We start from the raw sequence: 19,425 nt of genomic DNA, 5'->3' as shown, positions 1-19,425 counted from the left end.
TCTAAGATCTAATCACGATCCACTGTTATGTGTCACATCTCATTTCTCTATTTTAATCCAGAACAATTCCTCAGTCTTTCCTTATCTTTCATGATATGTTTTTCATATTCATATATGAAGGATACTAGCCAGAAAGAATGAAGAGAAGGAGCCAAAACAAAAACAACACCCAATTGTGAATGTGACTGGTGATGGAAGCAGGGTCCAATGCTGTAAAGAGCAATATTGCATAGGAACTTGGAATGTTAGGCCCATGAATCAAGGCAAATTGGAAGTGGTCAAACAGGAAATGGCAAGAGTAAACGTCAACATTTTAAGAATCACGGAATTAAAATGGACTGGAATGGGTGAACTTAACTCGGATGACCATTATATCTACTATTGTGGGCAAGAATCCCTTAGAAGAAATCATAGCCATCATAGTCAACAAAAGAGTCTGAAATGCAGTACTTGGATGCAATCTCAAAAACAACAGAATGATCTCTGTGCATTTCCAAGGCAAACCATTGAATATCACGGTAATCCAAGCCTATGCCCTGACCAGTAATACTGAAGAAGCTGAAGCTGAACGGTTCTATGAAGACCTACAAGACCTTCTAGAATTAACACCCCAAAAAAGATGTCCTTTTCATTATAGGGGACTGGAATGCAAAAGTAGAAAGTCAAGAAACACCCGGAGTAATGGGCAAATTCACCCTTGGAGTACAGAATGAAGCAAAGGCTAATAGAATTTTGCCAAAGGAATGCACTGGTCATAGCCAACACTCTCTTCCAACAACACAAGAGAAGACTCTACACATGGACATCACCAGATGGTCAACACCAAATCAGATTGATTATATTCTTTGCAGCCAAAGATGGAGAAGTTCTACACAGTCAACAAAAACAAGACTGGGAGCTGACCATGGCTCAAATCATGAACTCCTTATTGCCAAATTCAGAATTAAAATGAAGAAAGTAGGGAAAACCACTGGACCATCCAGGTATGATCTAAATCAAATCCCTTATAATTATACAGTGCAGGTGACAGATTTAAAGGACTAGAACTGATAGAGTGCCTGATGAACTATGGATGGAGGTTCATGACATTGTACAAGAGACCAAGGATCAAATATATCCCCAAGAAAAAGAAATGCAAAAAGGTAAAATGGCTGTCTGAGGTGGCCTTCCAAATAGCTGTGAAAATAAGAGAAGTGAAAAGCAAAGGAGAAAAGGAAAGATATACCCATTTGAATGCAGAGTCCCAAAGAATAGCAAGGAGAGATAAGAAAGACTTCCTCAGTGATCAGTGCAAAGAAATAGAAGAAAACAATAGAATGGGGAAGACTAGCGATCTCTTAAAGAAAATCAGGGATACCAAGGGAACATTTCATGCAAAGATGGGCTCAATAAAGGACAGAAATGGTAGGGACCTAACAGAAACAGAAGATATTAAGAAGAGGTGGCAAGAATGCAGAAGAGATATCTACTATTGTAGATATCTACACAAAAAAGATCTTCATGATCCAGACAATCACGATAGTGTGATCACTCACCTAGAGCCAGACATCCTGGAATGTGAAGTCAAGTGGGCCTTAGAGAGCATCACTACGAACAAAGTTAGTAAAGGTGATGGAATTCCAGTTGAGCTATTTCAAATCCTAAAAGATGATGGTGTGGAAGTGCTGCACTCAATATGCCAGCAAATTTGGAAAACGCAGCGATGGCTACGGGACTGGAAAAGGTCAGTTTTCATTCCAATCCCAAAGACAGGCAATGTCAAAGAATGCTCAAACTACCACACAATTGCACTCATCTCACATGCTAGTAAAGTAATGCTCAAAATTCTCCAAGCCAGGCTTCAGCAATACGTGAACCATGAACTTCCAGGTGTTCAAGCTAGATTTAGAAAAGGCAGAGGAACCAGAGATTGTCGGGAGCCGGTGAGGCATTCCACTCGTGACAAAGGTCATGAGGAAGGAGGCTCGGCATACACAAAGGCGGGATCGAGCCTCAGGAGTCCCCCTGGATATTCTCAAGCATCTACCCCAAAAAACCAGAGTCTGTCTACTTTATTGCTTTGTGCTCTCACCTCTGACTTTACTGGGGGCTGTGTCCCACCACCATCTCACTCTCTCTGACAAAGAGTTAACTTACAGCTCCAATTAATAAAGTTCCTGGGCAGTTAGGAGTGTTTAAATCCAAACCCCTCAGATAGCTCTCTAACTCGCCTGACAAGTTTACCCGGACTCCTACAGCTATGCATACGATTGTTTACAGTCTCCCAGCCTCGAGAGGCCTGGGAAGCTTAAGATATTCAAATAGCTTAGAGCCTCTCAGAGAGTTAGAAACTGTCAGAATAAAACTAGTAAAAGATTTCATTGATGAGCCAATGCTTGTTGCCAAGTTTTCACATCCCCTGTATTGTATCCTTGAATGTGTATTAATTAATATAGTTGGTATGTAGAAAAAATATAAGTAGTGGCCTTGGTGTTAGTAACTTTAGACCCTTAAGGTAATAAATTCTTTCCTTTGTTGTAAACCCATTACACATCCACCCTATAGGAATGCAGTTTTATCTAACACTTTCAGAAGATGGCGCCAAACCTTAAAATAATTACTCTTAGAGAAAATAAGTCTTTGTCAAGAGTCATAAAATGTTAATAAGCCTCCTGGCCAGAAGATGATGTAAATCAACTAAACCATTTGTATACATAAATTTGCAGGAAAGAAACCCTGGTTTTTGATAAGGATCAAAGACTGCTGACTTTGCATCCCCTATTATCCTCTATGTGTAACTTAGGGCTTAAAAGCCCCTGTTGAAAATAAAGCTACGGGCCTTGCTCACCAAAGCTTGGTCTCCCCATGTCATTTTTCGCCTCAATTTCCAGCTGAGTCTCCATCTGGAGCGCGGAGGTCCTCTGCGACCATTTATTTGCCTGGACTTCTAAGACCCACTCGAGAAGGTGTCTAAGGTGGGGCACCTTCCGCTATTCGAGAGGGCGCCTGCGGCCTCCGTGGTCAGAGCTAACCTGGTGTCACAGGTTATATTGATTTTCCGTGTAAACCAAGCTACTCAGCCTCTTTTCTCCACTGAATTTTCCTACTGAGCTATCCTCATTCTATTACTCTTTATATCTTTGATAAATAAATAAATAAATAGGTCGCCAAAGCCGTCTCTCCTTCGAATACCCTGGATCAGCCAGGGCTGGACCTTGGCAAGAGATCAAATTGCCAACATCTACTGGATCATCTAAAAAGCAAGAGAGTTCCAGAAAAACATCTACGTCTGCTTTATTGACTATGCCAAAGCCTTTGACTGTGTGGATCACAATAAACTGTGGAAAATTCTGAACGAAATGCGAATACCAGACCACCCGACCTGCCTCCTGAGAAATCTGTATGCAGGTCAGGAAGCAACAGTTAGAAATGAACATGGAACAACAGACTGGTTCCAAATAGGAAAAGGAGTACATCAAAGCTGTATATTGTCACCCTGCTTATTTAACTTATATGCAGAGTAAATCATGTGAAATGCCAGACTGGATGAAGCACAAGCTGGAATCAAGATTGCCAGGAGAAATATCAATAGCTTCAGATATGCAGATGACACCACCCTACGGCAGAAAGGGAAGAGGAACTAAAGAGTCTCTTGATGAAAGTGAAAGAGCAGAGTGAAAAATTTGGCTTAAAACTCAACATTCAGAAAACGAAGATCATGGCATCTGGTCCCATCACTTCATGGCAAATAGATGGGGAAATAATGGAAACAGTGAGAGACTTTATTTTGGGGTACTCCAAAATCACTGCAGATGGTGACTGCAGCCATGAAATTCAATGACGTTTGCTCCTTGGAAGAAAAGTTAAGACCAACCTAGACGGCATATTAAAAAGCAGAGACATTACTTTGCCAACAAAGGTCTGTCTAGTCAAGGCTATGGTTTTTCCAGTAGTCATGTATGGATGTGAGAGTTGGACTATAAAGAAAGCTGAGCACTGAAGAATTGATGCTTTTGAACTGTGATGTTGGAAAGACTCTTGAGAGTCCCTTGGACTGCAAAGAGATCCAACCAGTCCATCCTAAAGGAAATCAGTCCTGAATATTCATAGGAAGGACTGATGCTGAGGCTGAAATTCCAATACTTCAGTCACCTGATGCAATGAACTGACTCATTTCAAAAGACCCTGATGCTGGGAAAGATTGAAGGCATGAGGGGAAGGGGATGACAAAGGATGAGATGGTTGGATGGCATCATTGACTCAATGGAGATGAGTCTGAGTAAACTCTGGGAGTTGGTGATGGACAGGGAGGCCTGGCACGCTGCAGTCCATGGGGTCGCAAAGAGTCAGATGTGACTGAGTGACTAAACTGAACTGAAATATGCATATTGTGATCATGAGTCAAGTATGAAACAGTAAAAATGAAATTATGTTTAATTGATCTTCACCCATTTTATGTAACTCTAGAATCATCTGTTTTGTGCCATAAATGAAGTCTTGGTACAATTCAAAGGAGAAAATTTGATTTGACTGTCATAGCCACTAAAAGACAAATGGATACTATCCCATTAGCATGCACAAATGGGGTTAGCCATTCAATTTTTTGAGGCTCTTCATCTACTTATTACACTATATTCACCTTCAACCTCATTACAGCTAATTATGCATAGCTAGTAAACATCTACATTAGATCTTAGCTGGCAATCACAACCTTTGGTCTGGCAGCCCTGTTTAATTTGAAAGTACCGATCCAATTTCCCAGACGTTTGGAAAAGATGATATCTTGCTGCTGTCTCACATACAGTGGCTGTAATGGCCTCTTTAATTGCTGTCCCACCACTCTGATGAGCAGATTGCTTCTGCAAGAGCTATGTAGAGTTACAGGATAAAAGCTGGCATAGAACTTAATCTAACACAATTATGATAGAAGCCTAATTATTCTTCCATTAATCACAAGTGATTTCTGACTTTGAATCTAAAGCATGTCCATTTATTATTTGGTTGCCATGCAGAATTGTTGTACAAATTAGACTGTCCATCCTGCTCTTGTAGTCTCAGTGAAGCCATAATACTTACTGCAAAGTTCTTTTGCCAGAGGAGCAGTGAGTAGCAGAGATAATAGCTTCCTCTAGCTAGTTGTAGGCACTAATGAGACTGGCCCTCTATTTTCTTCTGCTGGGAAAGAAACTTGGCACCGTTTGCCTTCTTCATATCTTTGATACTGATGGTGTGGTCTAGGGACTCAGCATTATTGACATCATTTTGGGTCCCCATGCAGATGTGCTGAATCAGATTCTGCATGTGTAACTAAATCCCCAGGTGATTTTCATGCACATTAATGACTGAGAAGCAGTGCTTATAATTACTACTATTATACTTGTTAATAACATGGCACTCTTTTCCAATAGAATCAAGATCCCTAAAGATGAGAAGAGTACACCCAAGAGACTAGCTTCTTCAAAGGCTAAAATCTGAAGCTATTCAAGGTCTATTTAGCTTTGTTCTTGCTTCCCAGGATTAGGGAAAAGGAGCAGCATCACCCAAGGCAGGTAAAGAAGGGGATTTTCCATAAATCCTACTACAACTCTCTCTCTCCATATAATATCTTGCCTTGGTGTTGGCCCTACAGCATTTGAGGAATAGATTCCTACACCACCAAGGTTTCACAGGCATTTGCAGAGGCTACTTGGGGAGGAAGAGCAGCCTTGAGCCAATTTGACTAGGCAGGGTCTGGAGGATCTGGAAAGGATGGGGTGACTCACAGATCTCCCTCCCTTAGAAAGGATGGATGTCACAGAGCTGGATGCCTGGAGGCATACATGTCCACTAATATTTTTCCTTCCCAGGTGGCTTAGTGGTAAAGAATCCACCTGCCAATGCAAGAAATACAGGAGACTTGGGTTCAATCCCTGAGTTGGGAAGATCCCCTGGAGGAGGAAATGGCAACCCACTCCTTTATTCCTACCTGGAAAACGCCATGGACAGAGGAGCATGGTGATCTACAGTCCACAGGGTCTCAAAGAGTCAGACACAACTGAGCACACATGCATGCCAAGCCAACTAAGGAAAATAGAGGCAGGAAACCTATAATCCCTCCCCATCTCATTTTCCATTGTAAACTCACTATAATAGTCAAGTATTTCTTGGCTTGGCTGCTCTCTCTGAAAGTGTGTAAGCCAAACTGGGGCATTTGCTTCCCTGTAAAGACTACTCTTTGCCACCTCATCAGGACTCCTCCCACTTCAAAACTAGATCCCTCCATTACTTCCCTCCACCCCCCATTAGACCTAGTCTGAACTTCCATATTCTGTTAGTGAATGCATATCTTATAAGTATCAGTGCTTTAAGAAAATGTTGAGTTTTAGCATCAGAATCATCTGGAAGACTTGTTAAAACACAGCTTGCTGGACCCCATGCACAGAGTTTCTGATCCAGCAGATCATAAGTGGGGCCCAAAGTTTCATATTTCTAAAAAGTTGCTAGTAGATGCTGATACTTCTACTCTGGACACCATTACTCTCAAAATAGAATTCCAAGTATTGGTAGTGGGATGAGAAACTTGGGAGGAGCTGGTGCCACACTAATGTCTCTTTTATGGACCAGGTTAACCAGGGTCTACTGCTGCCAATCACAACACTTTTGAACACAAACAGTTGAAGGGTGGCTTCATGCACTGAGTAGTTCATGGGGAAGGCTGCCATGCCAATTGACTTCCCAGGTAGCTCAGTGATAAAGATTCCACCTACCAATACAAGAGATACAGCATACTCGGGTTCAATCCCTGAATCAGGAAGATCCCTTAGAGAAGGAAATGGCAACCCACTCCATTATTCCTATCTGGAAAATCCCATGGACAGATGAGCCTGGTGGTCTACAGTCCATTGGGTCACAAAGAATCAGACGTAACTGAGCATACACACATGCCATGCCAATTAAGGGAAATAGAGCTGAAAAATCACTGTTTGTGTATTATCCACTTGATCTCAGAGACCCATACATTAATTAACTATCACAGAAAATTAGAGGTTTTTTCCTTTCAAGGTTGATAATAAGATCATATCTTTTCTTAGCAAAGAGAATAAGGAGGACTGATTCATTGTGCCATCTAAAAATACGTACGTTGAACTGTTCTATATTAATTAAGTATTTGTCAAATTTCTTTGCATTTCTATTTCTTTGTGTGGCTTCTCATTTTTATAGGTGAAACAGAGACCAAATCATGGTTAGAAATACTGCTCTAAATGTAAGATGATGAGACTGGGTTGCAATCTCAGTTCTTTTGCGTCAACATGAGATGTGTGATAATGAACTAAAGGTGCCTGCTCTGGGCAGAGAAAATATAGAACATTCTAGAAAAAAGGAAATGAGGAAAGTGTCTACTATAAGAAAGAAAATTACAAAAATATAAGAGCTTTGCCTTTAGACTTAATCATTTATGGAAGTAACTTGCGTACAGGGCAAAGTCTTAAATACTTTTTAGACATTCTAAGCTAATTCAAACTATTTGAGCTACAATCAGATATTTGGATTATTTTGACATTGGGTCTTCATAGCTTAGATAGTTCATGTGAGTTTCTGGTCCAATAGCATATTAATAACTCTGTTTTATCTAATCTTAGGTAATAAATGCATGTATGCTCAGTCCTGTCCAACTCTTCGCAACCCCAGAACTGTAGCCTGCCAGTCTCCTCTGTCCATGGCATTTTCCAGGTAAGATACTGGAGTGTATTGACATTTCTTTGTCCAGGGGATCATCTCAACCCAGGGATTGAACTTGTATCCCCTGCATCTCCTGTATTGGCAGGCAGACTCTTTACCACTTGAGCCAATCATTCTAATTCTGCTTTTGTGAAATGTCATAAATTCCTGCCTCTATTAGTCAGAATAGACTATGCATGCTGCAATAACAACTAAACCACAAATAATCAGTATACAATGAAAATTTATATTGCTCGTCCACATCATAACCTGATGTTGATTAGTTAGTCCTCCTGAGTCATTTATTCCCAGTGTTTAGTCACCAGCTAGCTTCCTTCTTACAGCTTTATGTCTTGAAATACTTCTAATCCAGCCATCTGGACAAGAGAGAAAGAGAAAGACTATAGGAGACAGAAAGAATAAAAGAAAAGCAGGCCTCGGCAAGGGCGGCAAAAGAAATGTATAATTATTGATAAACTGGATGCTATAAGGCATGAGACTCTTGGAACAAGTCCAGAGGGAACAGTTCATAGTCTTGAAAACAAGATATGATCCAGACTGTTTCTCAACTGGCATCTCAGAGTCACATGTTTTACATATCTGGTGGAAAATCTATAGATAAGAATATTAGTCTTAATTACTGATCTGTTATTGATTACTGTTTCTTAATTACTTAATGGTTAATGATCATTTTGTTCTTTGGCCTTGAAGGCCACATGAGTTATAGTTTAGCTCCCCGCATATTCTTTCTTTCACGGCTAAAAGTATAATAAAGCTGACTTGGGTTCAGTTTCGACACCTTCACCTTGGAGCGATGTTGGTCCCCTGATCCTTGCTTTTCACTGAATTCTTGAGTCTTGTTTCTCATTCTCTCACCTGTATCATGCTTTCGGAAACCCTGCTTGTCGAGCCGGTCTCAACACAAGATGACCTAAACGCTTTTTTATTTCTCAAATTACTTCAATCCCATTGGTGAGAATGATTCGCACCCTGAAATGTGGAGGAGCATAGGAACATTCTCTGAGCACTAAAAGACTCAATACTTCTTGGACTGCACCCCGCAGGCCTGTAGGCCTCACGCTTGCCAGCTTCAAGAGCGAACAAAGAGCCCAGAGTCAGAGACGCAGACATCAGTAGTTTAATGGATGGGGGAGCTTACACGTCTGAATCAAGGTTCTGGAGTCCACCCTGCTGTGTGCAGTGTAGGCAGGCAGGACATGGTGGCAGTCTTCAATCCTGGGGGTCAGGGGCGGTTACCAATCATAGGGGGATTTGCATCAAGTGGGCTTATTAGTTACCAAGGAAGCTGGCAGAGGGGCACACCCCTCACTGCCCCCTTACATAAAAACTATCACCAGCTGCAGCCTGGAGCAAGTACACATTTGGTGCTTATCACCAACAGAAGTCTAAACACTTCTGCCCTCTATGTCCTGATACCATAATCACCAAGGAAAATATTAATACAACACAACAATTAACATAACCAGATTAAGTCCATGTTGGAGTCATTCATGACAAGCCCCACATGAACTAGGGTTTCTGTGCTGGCTCTCCCAGAAAAAGAAGTCGTAGGTCAACGAGTCAGCACTTACTCACATAGCACTAGTTACCCGACCCGACTCCACGTCTTCTCTTGGTCCACAGAAGAAAAGTAAACGTGTTTTAATCAATCAGCAAATGCCCAGTATTACCTCTTTGTTCTCACTCAGTAATAGTAGTGTTAGTTACTCAGTTGTGTCCCATGGATTGTAGCCTGCCAGGACCCCCTGTCCATGGGATTCTCTAGGCAAGAATACTGGCATTAATAGCCATTCCCTTCTCCATGGGATCTTCCCAATTGAGGGATCCAACCCAAGTCTCCTGTGTTGCAGGCAGGTTCTTTACTGTCTGAGCTACCAGCAGTTCTTGCTTATTCTAGTCTATTACAATCTCTCACCTTGTACTGATTTTGGAACTTCTTTCTATCTGCTAGATTAGATGTTCAATTCATGAATCACTGAATAAAGCCAATAAGATTTAAAAATTTACTCAGTTGTATTTTGTCCTTTAACACAGAGGAACTCTGATTGGAATAACATTTTGCTTACAGAGAGCAGACAGAGCTGGATCAGCTTCAGCAACAGGAATCAAATTCCTATAACCAGTGACTCCCTCCTGGCTGCTGATGCAGGAGAACTGGCCTGCACACATCCCCTCTTATGTTGCACAATGAAGGATCCCTATATCCACCCCCTCCTTCCCAGAGGGGGTGGATATAGTAGTGGGGGTGCCGTATAATACACATGCTTAAGTAGAACAGAGAAACACACAATGAGCCTAAAACAGGGAAAGAGATTTCCCACACAAGGTGACAAGCCCAGAACAGGATGTGAGGACACTTCGTTTCTTGGTAAGGAAGTATTTCAGCCCCAACACCCACTCTTACGTGGCCTACAGGGAGTCAAAAGGCTGTGTATCTGAGTCTTCCTTCTATGACATAAATAACAGGTAGTCTTCCAGTAGGAGGATTTGGCAGCACCACTAGTTCACACATAGCTTATCTTAAATTCACCTGCTAAAGTGTAGCGGCCATTTGTGTTCACTACTTGCCTTTATCAAAAGGAAAAAGAAAAGTTCCCTCTGAGAGGCAGATAGCTACAATTTGGAACCAGCTTTCTCAGTTAAACATACCTGTGGATGGGCAGGTAGGGGTTCTATCTTTCTTGATATTTACATTTCAAAGCGATTCTCCCCAGTCCTTGAAAGACATTTCTTGTTTGTAAAACTGGCAAAAGCCTTTTTAGCCTTTAAAATATATATATATATATATATATATATATATATATATATATATATATATATCAAAAGGCCTTATATATATATATATATATATATATATACGTATGTATATATGTATGTATGTATGTGTATGTATGTATGTGTCAAAGGAACAAAGAAAATGTTAGGTAGTTAGAATAGGAAAAAGGACTCCAGAATGGCAGTGGCTAAAAGACAAAGAAGGGAAACACCTGCGAAAATAGAACAAAGGAAGGTGCGTGAGAACCTCAGGTAAAACAAACTAACCCAATTTACATAGTGCAGGCTCAGAGGGAGGAGAAAAAAACATAAAAAGAGGAGCCAAAATTGAGCCGAGGGCTTCTCTTCTCTTTGCGTCTTTTGGGTCGGCCTGCCCTCACACCTCAAGGATGTATTTTCCTTTGCTTGCCAATAAAACTGAGCTATAACACTGGTCCATCTGTCTCCAAATTTTTGCTGCAGCAAGACAGAACCAAGGAATTACACGCCCCCTTGACAAAAGGATGCATACATAGGTTTTCTAAAGAAAATACTCTAAGAAAAGGAAAGGGGAAAAGTCTCTTTCTCTTTGTGCTTCAGGGAAAATTCCATATTTTTCCTTTTTAGAGTTGTGTTTACCTTTAAAAAGCAAGTGTATTTTGAAGAAGTTTATTCTGTGATGAGGGATTGGTTCTGAGAAAGAGGATCTGCTGCCTGAAATTAAAAGAAATGAGACGGGGGGCTTCCTCTGCACCTTTTCCTTTCAAACAGTGTAACTTGATCCTTCTCTTTTGATTGACATTTGCTATTTTTCTTTCTCCCTTTATCTCTTTTCCTTTTTCTCCAGAAAGAAAAAAAAGTCAAGAAGTGGGACAAGAGCAAAAGTCAAAAAGGAAGTCAGAGAACTTTGGTTAAATGGAGCAGTGTGGCTAGAATGTTATTTATGTTTGAGCTACAGGGAAGTCTTTTATAGCCAACACATGGAATCAAATGAGAATTTACAAAGTAGTCCCATTCATTCATCTATAAATCAAATAGTCTCGGGTTCCTTATAGTCCAGTCCTGGATACTATCACATGTAAAGAAATACCTTTCCAAAACTACAAGTAATTAAAATCTAATTCCAAACTATATCTCTTAAAGCAGACTAATAGAGATCTAAAATACATGTTATGAAGTATTGAAAAATCCTTTCCTCTACTTTCTTATTCCCTTAAAGTACCATGGATGCTCCAGAGTATCTCATCCACTTAACCTTTTATTATTCGCATTCTGTCACCAGATCACCTGTAAACCTCTGTAAAGGAGGGGCAAATATTTTCCCTCTACCCTTCTAAATTCCTAGTTGGGCAACCTATAATAAAATACAGATTAAAAAATAGAAAAGCAAACAAATTTATTAGCGTGTACACTTCATGTACACGTGGAGGTACACAGGGGAAAGTGAGTAACTCTCAGAGATGGCTTAGAACTCAAGTTTGAATATCATCTTCAACTCAAGACAGAAGAAAGAAGGGTGTAGGGGAGGCCAGTTATAGGAAGTGACCGGGAAAAGCTCCAGTTAACAAGGGTACGTTTTCTCATGCAAATTAAAGTGGATAACTTCTGCAGTGACATGCTTTTGTGATTTAGGATCATCCTGTTCTTCCTGGCATGGATAGATAAACACCCTTACACATGGAGATTTCCTTTAAATATATAAATTTCCCTTTCAAAAGGACAACTTTTTCTTTTTTTCCAGAGCTACTCCAGTGTCTGTGTTTCTCAAAATAATCCTTATATCAAAGTGGAATATTGGGGGCAGCATATATTCTGCTATCCTTCATCCCCTTTTCAAAGGTTTCTCTCCTCACGTTTTATCTCCAACTTGGGAATCCTACCTTTGTCTCTGGGGTGGTAAACTAACTTCTCTAATAGGCAGCAGCAACTAGGGCAACAGAAGCTGACTCCAGAAATTAAGAACAGCAACAGACTATAGCCAAGTCTTCTTCAGCTAGAAAGCTGATTCAAAGTCATTCAGTGATTGGCCAAAGTCACACAAGGTGGCACAGTGGTAAAGAATCTGCCTGCAGTGCAGGAGACCCAGGTTTGATCACTGGGTCAGGAATATCCCTTGGAGTAGGAAACGGCAACCCCCTCCAGCATTCTTGCCTGGAAAAATGCCATGGAAAGAGGAGCCTAGAGGCTACAGTCTATGGGGTTTCAAAGAGCCAGACACATCTGAGCACAACACAACACAACCCACACAAACAGTAACTGGCAGACTTGGAACTTGGATGTCAGGGGTTTTTTGATGATATATCTACTTTAACCAAAAATGAAAATCCTTTTATACCTTTCTTATAACTTGCTACATAAATTTAAGAACTGTGCAAAAAGATGTAGAAAATAGAATTCAAATCAGGAAAATACTAATCAACATACATGCATATGAGGAGAATAGAGGTTTCTGGGTGTGCTGCTTCTTTTCTAAGTTCCTTTAAGCAGTGACACATTTTTATCCAAATTAGGATTAACTAAACTATGAGGTCACATTCACTTGCTTTTACCTGTTTTATATTTCAGGGTTGCTAGTAATCACTACTGAAAAGAGTTGTGTTGCTAAAAAGAAAAGAATTGATGGGAAATGGGAGAAGTCATGACTCAATCAGATATTTACAATCTGAAATCATAAGTGTGAAAATTAGTACTTTGGGATAAACACAAAATTCCCTGGGCTCAAGATTATGGGAGTTGACACAAGAGTTAGAAAACATCAAGAGTTAATAGGTTTTTTCAAATATTGTGTATTAAATCATACATATGGAATCTAGAAAGATGATACTGATGAATCTATTTTCAGGGCAGCAATGGGACGCAGACATAGAGAACAGACTTATGGTCACAGCGGGGGGCAAGAAGGAAAGGGTGGGATTGGAGCAAATGGAGAGAGTAGCATGGAAACATATACACTAACACATATAAAATAGGTAGCCAGTGGGAATTTGCTGTATGACTCAGGGAATTCAAACTGGGCCTCTGTGATAACCTGGGAGGGCTGGGATGGGGTGGTAGGTGGGAGGCAGGCTCACGAGGGAGGGAACACATGTATACATATGGCCCATCCATGTTGATGTATGGCAGAAACCAACACAATATTGTAATTATCCTCCAATCAAAAATTTTAAAAATTGTTTTTAAAAGAGCTAATAGGTTTTTTATTCCACTTACCTTTGATTGTAGCATTTACTAGCAAGGAGGATTCAACTAAAGTGTGACTCATAATGTACCTGGGGACAGTTGTCTACATGTCTGGATCTCTCTGCTACATACCACAGATTTTACAGGCACCAGAGCACTGTCAAGAGAGGAAAGACGAAAGGCTCAGAACCTAGTAAGCAAGACCCACATGCACTTATGTATTCTCTTCCTGAAGACCTATTTGGGCAGTGCTGTTTATTGCTATTTATTTAGGAGGTGTCAAGAGCTCTTCCTACCAGACTAACGATACTTCAAGGCCTAGAGTCTCTTTGTGAGACGTCAGGGAAAAGGACATCTCAGATTTTGTTTTCATAGAGCCACCTTCTGAATTTGTTGTTTCATCTCTGATGATGATATCCTTATTCCAGGGTAAGGCTCTGCATTAAGCTTGACAGAGATGCTGGCAATTATTTTTGCAAAGGGCCCAACACTGCAGGGATTTTGTCACTTTCTTACATCCTTATCCTGTCAGGAAAGTCCTATGTTCTCCCCTGTCATAGGGTTTTGTAATGCACAATACGGAAAAGATTCAAAAAGGAAAAAAGTGTCAGGACTGGGGAGTGCAGAGAACAGAGAGAGTGGGGAGAAAAGTGTAAAATGTCACACCTGGGCTGCTGAGTGAAGAATGAAGAGGAAGGGATTTGGGGGAGAGGCAGCCCCATAGGAAAGGCTTCCCCAGTGGCGCTAGTGGTAAAGAACCTGTCTGCTGATGCAGGAGACATAAGAGATACAGGTTCGATGCCTGGATTGGGAAGATTCCCTGGAGGAGGGCATGGCAACCCACTCCAGTATTCTTGGCTGGAGAATCCCCATGGACAGAGGAGCCTGGCAGGTCCATAGGGTCACAAAGAGTTGGACATGACTGAATCAACTTAGCAGCAGTAGCCCCACAAGCAGTCTAATCTCAACACAGCGGCCAAGGTGATGATTTTAGAATATAAATTAGACCATGTTATTGACTCATCTAAACCTTGCAGATGGCTTCCAATATCACTCGGAATAAACTTTTTCACTCTGCTTCCTGCCCTCACTAGTCTTTTTGTTATTCAAAGAGCACATCAAGCAAGCTTCTACCTCACATCCTTTGTACTTGCTCTCACAGAGGCCTGGAAAGTTTTATCCTAATGATGGCTTAGCTCAATCCTGCATGATATCAAGTATGAATTCAAAACCTGCTATATCATCATAGAAGCCTTCACTGATCACCCCTTCCTCATCTACTCCTCTTTCTCTCTACCATTTATCTGTCTTTGTTTTATTCTTCATAGCACTTGGCACATTCGAGATATATATATATATTTAATGTATTTATTATCTGCTGCCTTGCAATAGAGTGGAAAACTCAGGAGAGTACTAACTTCCTTCTTTTATTCTTTGTCATATGCCCAACATCTAAAACAGTGCCTGACATATAGTACTCACTTTGAAATATTTGGGAATGAAAAAGTTGTCTTCATTATATAAGATGTCTCCTTATAAGGATCCAAGGATGAAGTTTTTCTCTGTGGTAGGCAGAACTTGAAGGTGACCTCTGTCTTAGTCTATTAAGGATGCTATCAGTAAAGCCATGAACAGGAATTTATTGCTGAGTTTGGAGGCTAGAAGTTTGAGATTAGGGCGCAAGCATGGTTGCATGAAGGCCCCCTTCTAGGTTACAAAGATTTCTCTCTGTGTCCTCACTCGATAGAAGGGGCAAAGGGTCTCCTGAGACCCTCATTTATAAAAATGCTAATCCCAAGGAGAATTCCATGGACAGAGGAGCCTGGTAGGCTCCTCTTACATACAATCCCATGTATGTAAGATTCACCCTCATGACCTAAGTACTTTTCAAGGGTCCCACCTCCTATCATCTTTGTTGTTGTTCAGTCGCTAAGTTGTGTCTGACTCTTTGTGACCTCATGGACTCCAGCACACCAGGCTTCCCTGTCCTTCACTATCTCCCGGAGTTTGCTCAAACTCACATCCATTGTATCCATGATGCCATTCAACCATGTCATCCTATGTTAGGGGGCTAGGATTTCAACATCTGAATTTAGGGGGACACATTCAGACCATTGAAGTCCCCCAAATTTCCACCCTCCTTTATCTTCCCCTGTATAACCTCCCCTGAAGTGTGTGCAGAACTCGTGAAGATAATGTTATTTCACTCCTTTGACTAGGTTACTAGTCCGTTGACTTTCAGTTCAGCAAATAGGAGATCTTCCTCAGAAGCTCTGATCTAACCAGAGAAGACTTTCAAAGAAGGTGAAGTGTCAGAAAGACCCCCCGCCTTGGCCAGGAAAAGAAGTAAACTTCTCTGATTTCTACTGCAAGAAACACATTTTTCCACCTGAATATGAAGAAGACCTAGCCTCCAAGGAAGAACCCAACCCCCAGGCAACACACTGATTGTAGTCTTCTGAGAGGGGATGAAGCAGAAGGCCCAATGAAGCTATAACTGAATCCCTGATCCACTGAAATTCTGATATAACTGATGTGTATTGTTTTAGGCCCTAGATTTGCGGTAAGTTGTTACTCAGCAGTAGAAATCTAATATCTATGTCAAATTTAAATGTTAAATTTGATAAGTGCAGCAGCCTAAAAATAGAGTTGAAATCTTTAAACCGTCATGGTTCCATGAGTGAAAAATGAATATTTGTGGCAAGACCAATTTAACGTTTAGATCAACTGTTCTATGGAAGTCTATATATTTTCTGAACATTGATTAGGCAAAATGGAAAACATTGGCATCTTTTGATTTAAAATGTTTAAATAATTTTTTAAATGCTCAAAACATGACAGGAAAAAAAGTCAAAAACAATTAGAAAATCACACTTACTGCTTTTAATAAATTAATATAGCAATAAACTCATTTCTAAAGAATTAAAAAATACTATGGATTTGATTGAATATTTAGTAACTAAATAAAAGTCTTATAAAAGTTTTTCACAAAGGCTTTTAACTCTGAAACCAGGCAGCATGGGAGATGCATTATTTCAGGACTCAAAAAAAACAAAAACCAAAAAACCCAGCTGTATTTGCTGGTAGTAATTTTCTTTTGGCAGAATTTATGTTCAGTTCAGTTCAGTAGCTCAGTCACGTCCGACTCTTCACGACCCCATGAATCACAGCACGCCAGGCCTCCCTGTCCATCACCAACTCCTGGAGTTCACCCAGACTCACGTCCATCGAGTCAGTGATGCCATCCAGCCATCTCATCCTCTGTCGTCCCCTTTTCCTCCTGCCCCCAATCCCTCCCAGCATCAGTCTTTTCCAATGAGTCAATGGATTGTCATAATCATTTGGGTTGCGTGGAAACTCAACACAAAATGGCAGGCTTGCCAGATTGAATGAATTATAATTCTACCTCTAATTTAAATATTATAACTTTTAACAAGTCTCACTCATTAAACAGAGTCAGGTTTAGAATTTCATAAATAATGCACAATGGAGGTCATGTGACCAACTTTACACTCTATAAAAGCCTTTTCTCTCTAGAAGTTTGGAATCAGTTACTATCAATGAGGAAGTCAAATTTGACTGGCCTCCAGGTTCTAGCTCATGACTTAATTGAAGGCATTATTAATGGTCCAGCTCTTGCATTTCTTAGAATATTTCTAAGGAATGACTCTTGCTGAATCCATTCAATTTAAGGCAGGCTGACTAAGTACTAATGGCATATATACCAAAAAAAAAAAAAAATGGGAGGAGAGGTTAGTTGTAAAATAAAGCTATGACTGACTTTTTAATATAAAGTTTCTCTTTTTACCTTTGCCACTTTCTTATCTTCCTACTGGTGATAGATGGATTTGTACAGTAAAACAGGTCTGTTATTTGTCCTCCTAGCAGCCTGTGCTTGTCTTTTGCAGTGCTTTGTATACCTGCTATTGTTTAACTTGAGAAACCTGTATGCAGGTCAGGAAGCAACACTTAGAACTGGACATGGAACAACAGACTGGTTCCAAATAGGAAAAGGAGTACGTCAAGGCTGTATATTGTCACCCTGCTTATTTAACTTGTATGCAGAGAACATCATGAGAAATGCTGGGCTGGAAGAAGCACAAGCTGGAATCAAGATTGCTGGGAGAGATATCAATAATCTCAGATATGCAGATGACACCACCCTTATGGCAGAAAGGGAAGAGGAACTAAAAAGCCTCTTGATGAAAGTGAAAGAGGAGAGTGAAAAAGTTGGCTTAAAGCTCAACATTCAGAAAACTAGGATCATGGCACCTGGTCCTATCACTTCATGGTAAATAGATGGGAAAACAGTAGAAACAGTGTCAGACTTTATTTTGGGGGGCTCCAAAATCACTGCAGATGGTGATTGCAGCCATGAAATTAAAAGACACTTACTCCTTGGAAGGAAAGTTATGACCAACATAGACAGCATATTCAAAAGCAGAGACATTACTTTGCCAACAAAGGTCCATCTAGTCAGGGCTATGGTTTTTCTAGTGGTCATGTATGGATGTGAAATTTGGACTGTGAAGAAAGCTGAGCACCTAAGAATTGATGCTTTTGAACTGTGGTGTTGGAGAAGACTCTTGAGAGTCCCTTGGACTGCAAGAAGATCCAACCAGTCCATTCTGAAGGAGATCAGCCTTGGGTGTTCTTTGGAAGGACTGATGCTAAAGCTGAAACTCCAATACTTTGGCCACCTCATGCAAAGAGTTGACTCATTGTAAAAGACTGTGATGCTGGGAGGGATTGGGGGCAGGAGGAGAAGGGGATGACAGAGGATGAGATAGCTGGATGGCATCACTGACTCGACGGACATGAGTTTGGGTGAACTCCAGGAGTTGGTGATGGACAGGGAGGCATGGTGTGCTGCAATTCATGGGGTTGCAAAGAGTTGGACATGACTGAGCGACTGAACTGAACTGGTTGTTTAACTCCCTTCTCCAGGGGATCTTCCCAACCTAGGGATGGAACCTGGGTCTCCCACATTGCAGGCAGACTCTTTACCATCTGAGCCACCAGGGAAGCCCATTATTTAACTAATATTCTGTAAATATTTACCGGTCATCCATCTTCCCGAAGGCCTCTTTCAGCTTCATGTAGGTAAATCCATACCTCTATATTTACCACAATTTCCCCAGGGCCCAGATAAGCACCCAACATAGAGGGATATTTAGGAAAGACTTGTTTATGGAATTCATGTTGCTGTGGTTAGTTGCTCAGCCACATCTGACTCTGCAATCCCATGGGCTGTAGCTCATCAGTCTTCTCTGTCCATGGGGATTCTCCAGACCAGAATACTGGAGTGGGTTGCCATGCCTTCCTTTAGGGGATCTTCCCAACCCAGGAATCGAACCCAGGTCTCCTGCATTGCAGGCAGATTCTTTACCATCTGAACCACTAGTGAAGCCCAAGGGCTAGTCTTTAAGAACTGCTTTTCTATGATTTAGTTTTCTATTCATACTTTCCCCTGATTTCATCTCTATAGAAAATTTCAGTTATTGAGATAAACCTAATTGATTTTCTCTGAAACTCAAATTTTTCTAGAAAAGCAGTTCTCAAGCAGAAATCCTTTTTCTCTAAAAACCAATACCCGGGTCCCATAAAATTAAAATCCCTGGGGTTTGGAGTTTAAACATTTTTAAGCCCCCAGATATTTCATTTAGTACTGAGAATCACAGCACAGAGCCTGTAGTTCATACATTTTAGTGTGCATAGAATCAACTGGAGGCAGGGGGTTGTTAAAAAGTTCTCAGTCTCAATGTGATATGTCAGACAATTGTCTCAATTCCT

The 19,425-nt window shown here is 40.8% G+C and overlaps 1 long non-coding RNA gene across 1 annotated transcript; it reads right to left on the bottom strand.

Annotated features, from left to right (window-relative positions):
• Positions 1-7,926: 7,926 nt before the first annotated feature.
• LOC139186447 (uncharacterized) lies at positions 7,927-15,494 on the bottom strand. Its single transcript, XR_011570002.1, has 3 exons — positions 15,115-15,494; positions 13,663-13,789; positions 7,927-8,054 (listed from the first exon to the last, which is right to left on the bottom strand). It is a non-coding gene; the product is annotated as an uncharacterized lncRNA (long non-coding RNA).
• Between the last annotated feature and the right edge of the window lie 3,931 nt (positions 15,495-19,425).

This window comes from Bos indicus, chromosome 2, assembly GCF_029378745.1.
Source record: "Bos indicus isolate NIAB-ARS_2022 breed Sahiwal x Tharparkar chromosome 2, NIAB-ARS_B.indTharparkar_mat_pri_1.0, whole genome shotgun sequence".
Lineage (NCBI taxonomy): Eukaryota > Metazoa > Chordata > Mammalia > Artiodactyla > Bovidae > Bos > Bos indicus.
Note: the sequence above shows the minus strand (reverse complement) of the source record. Positions and strands in the feature narration are given on the sequence as shown.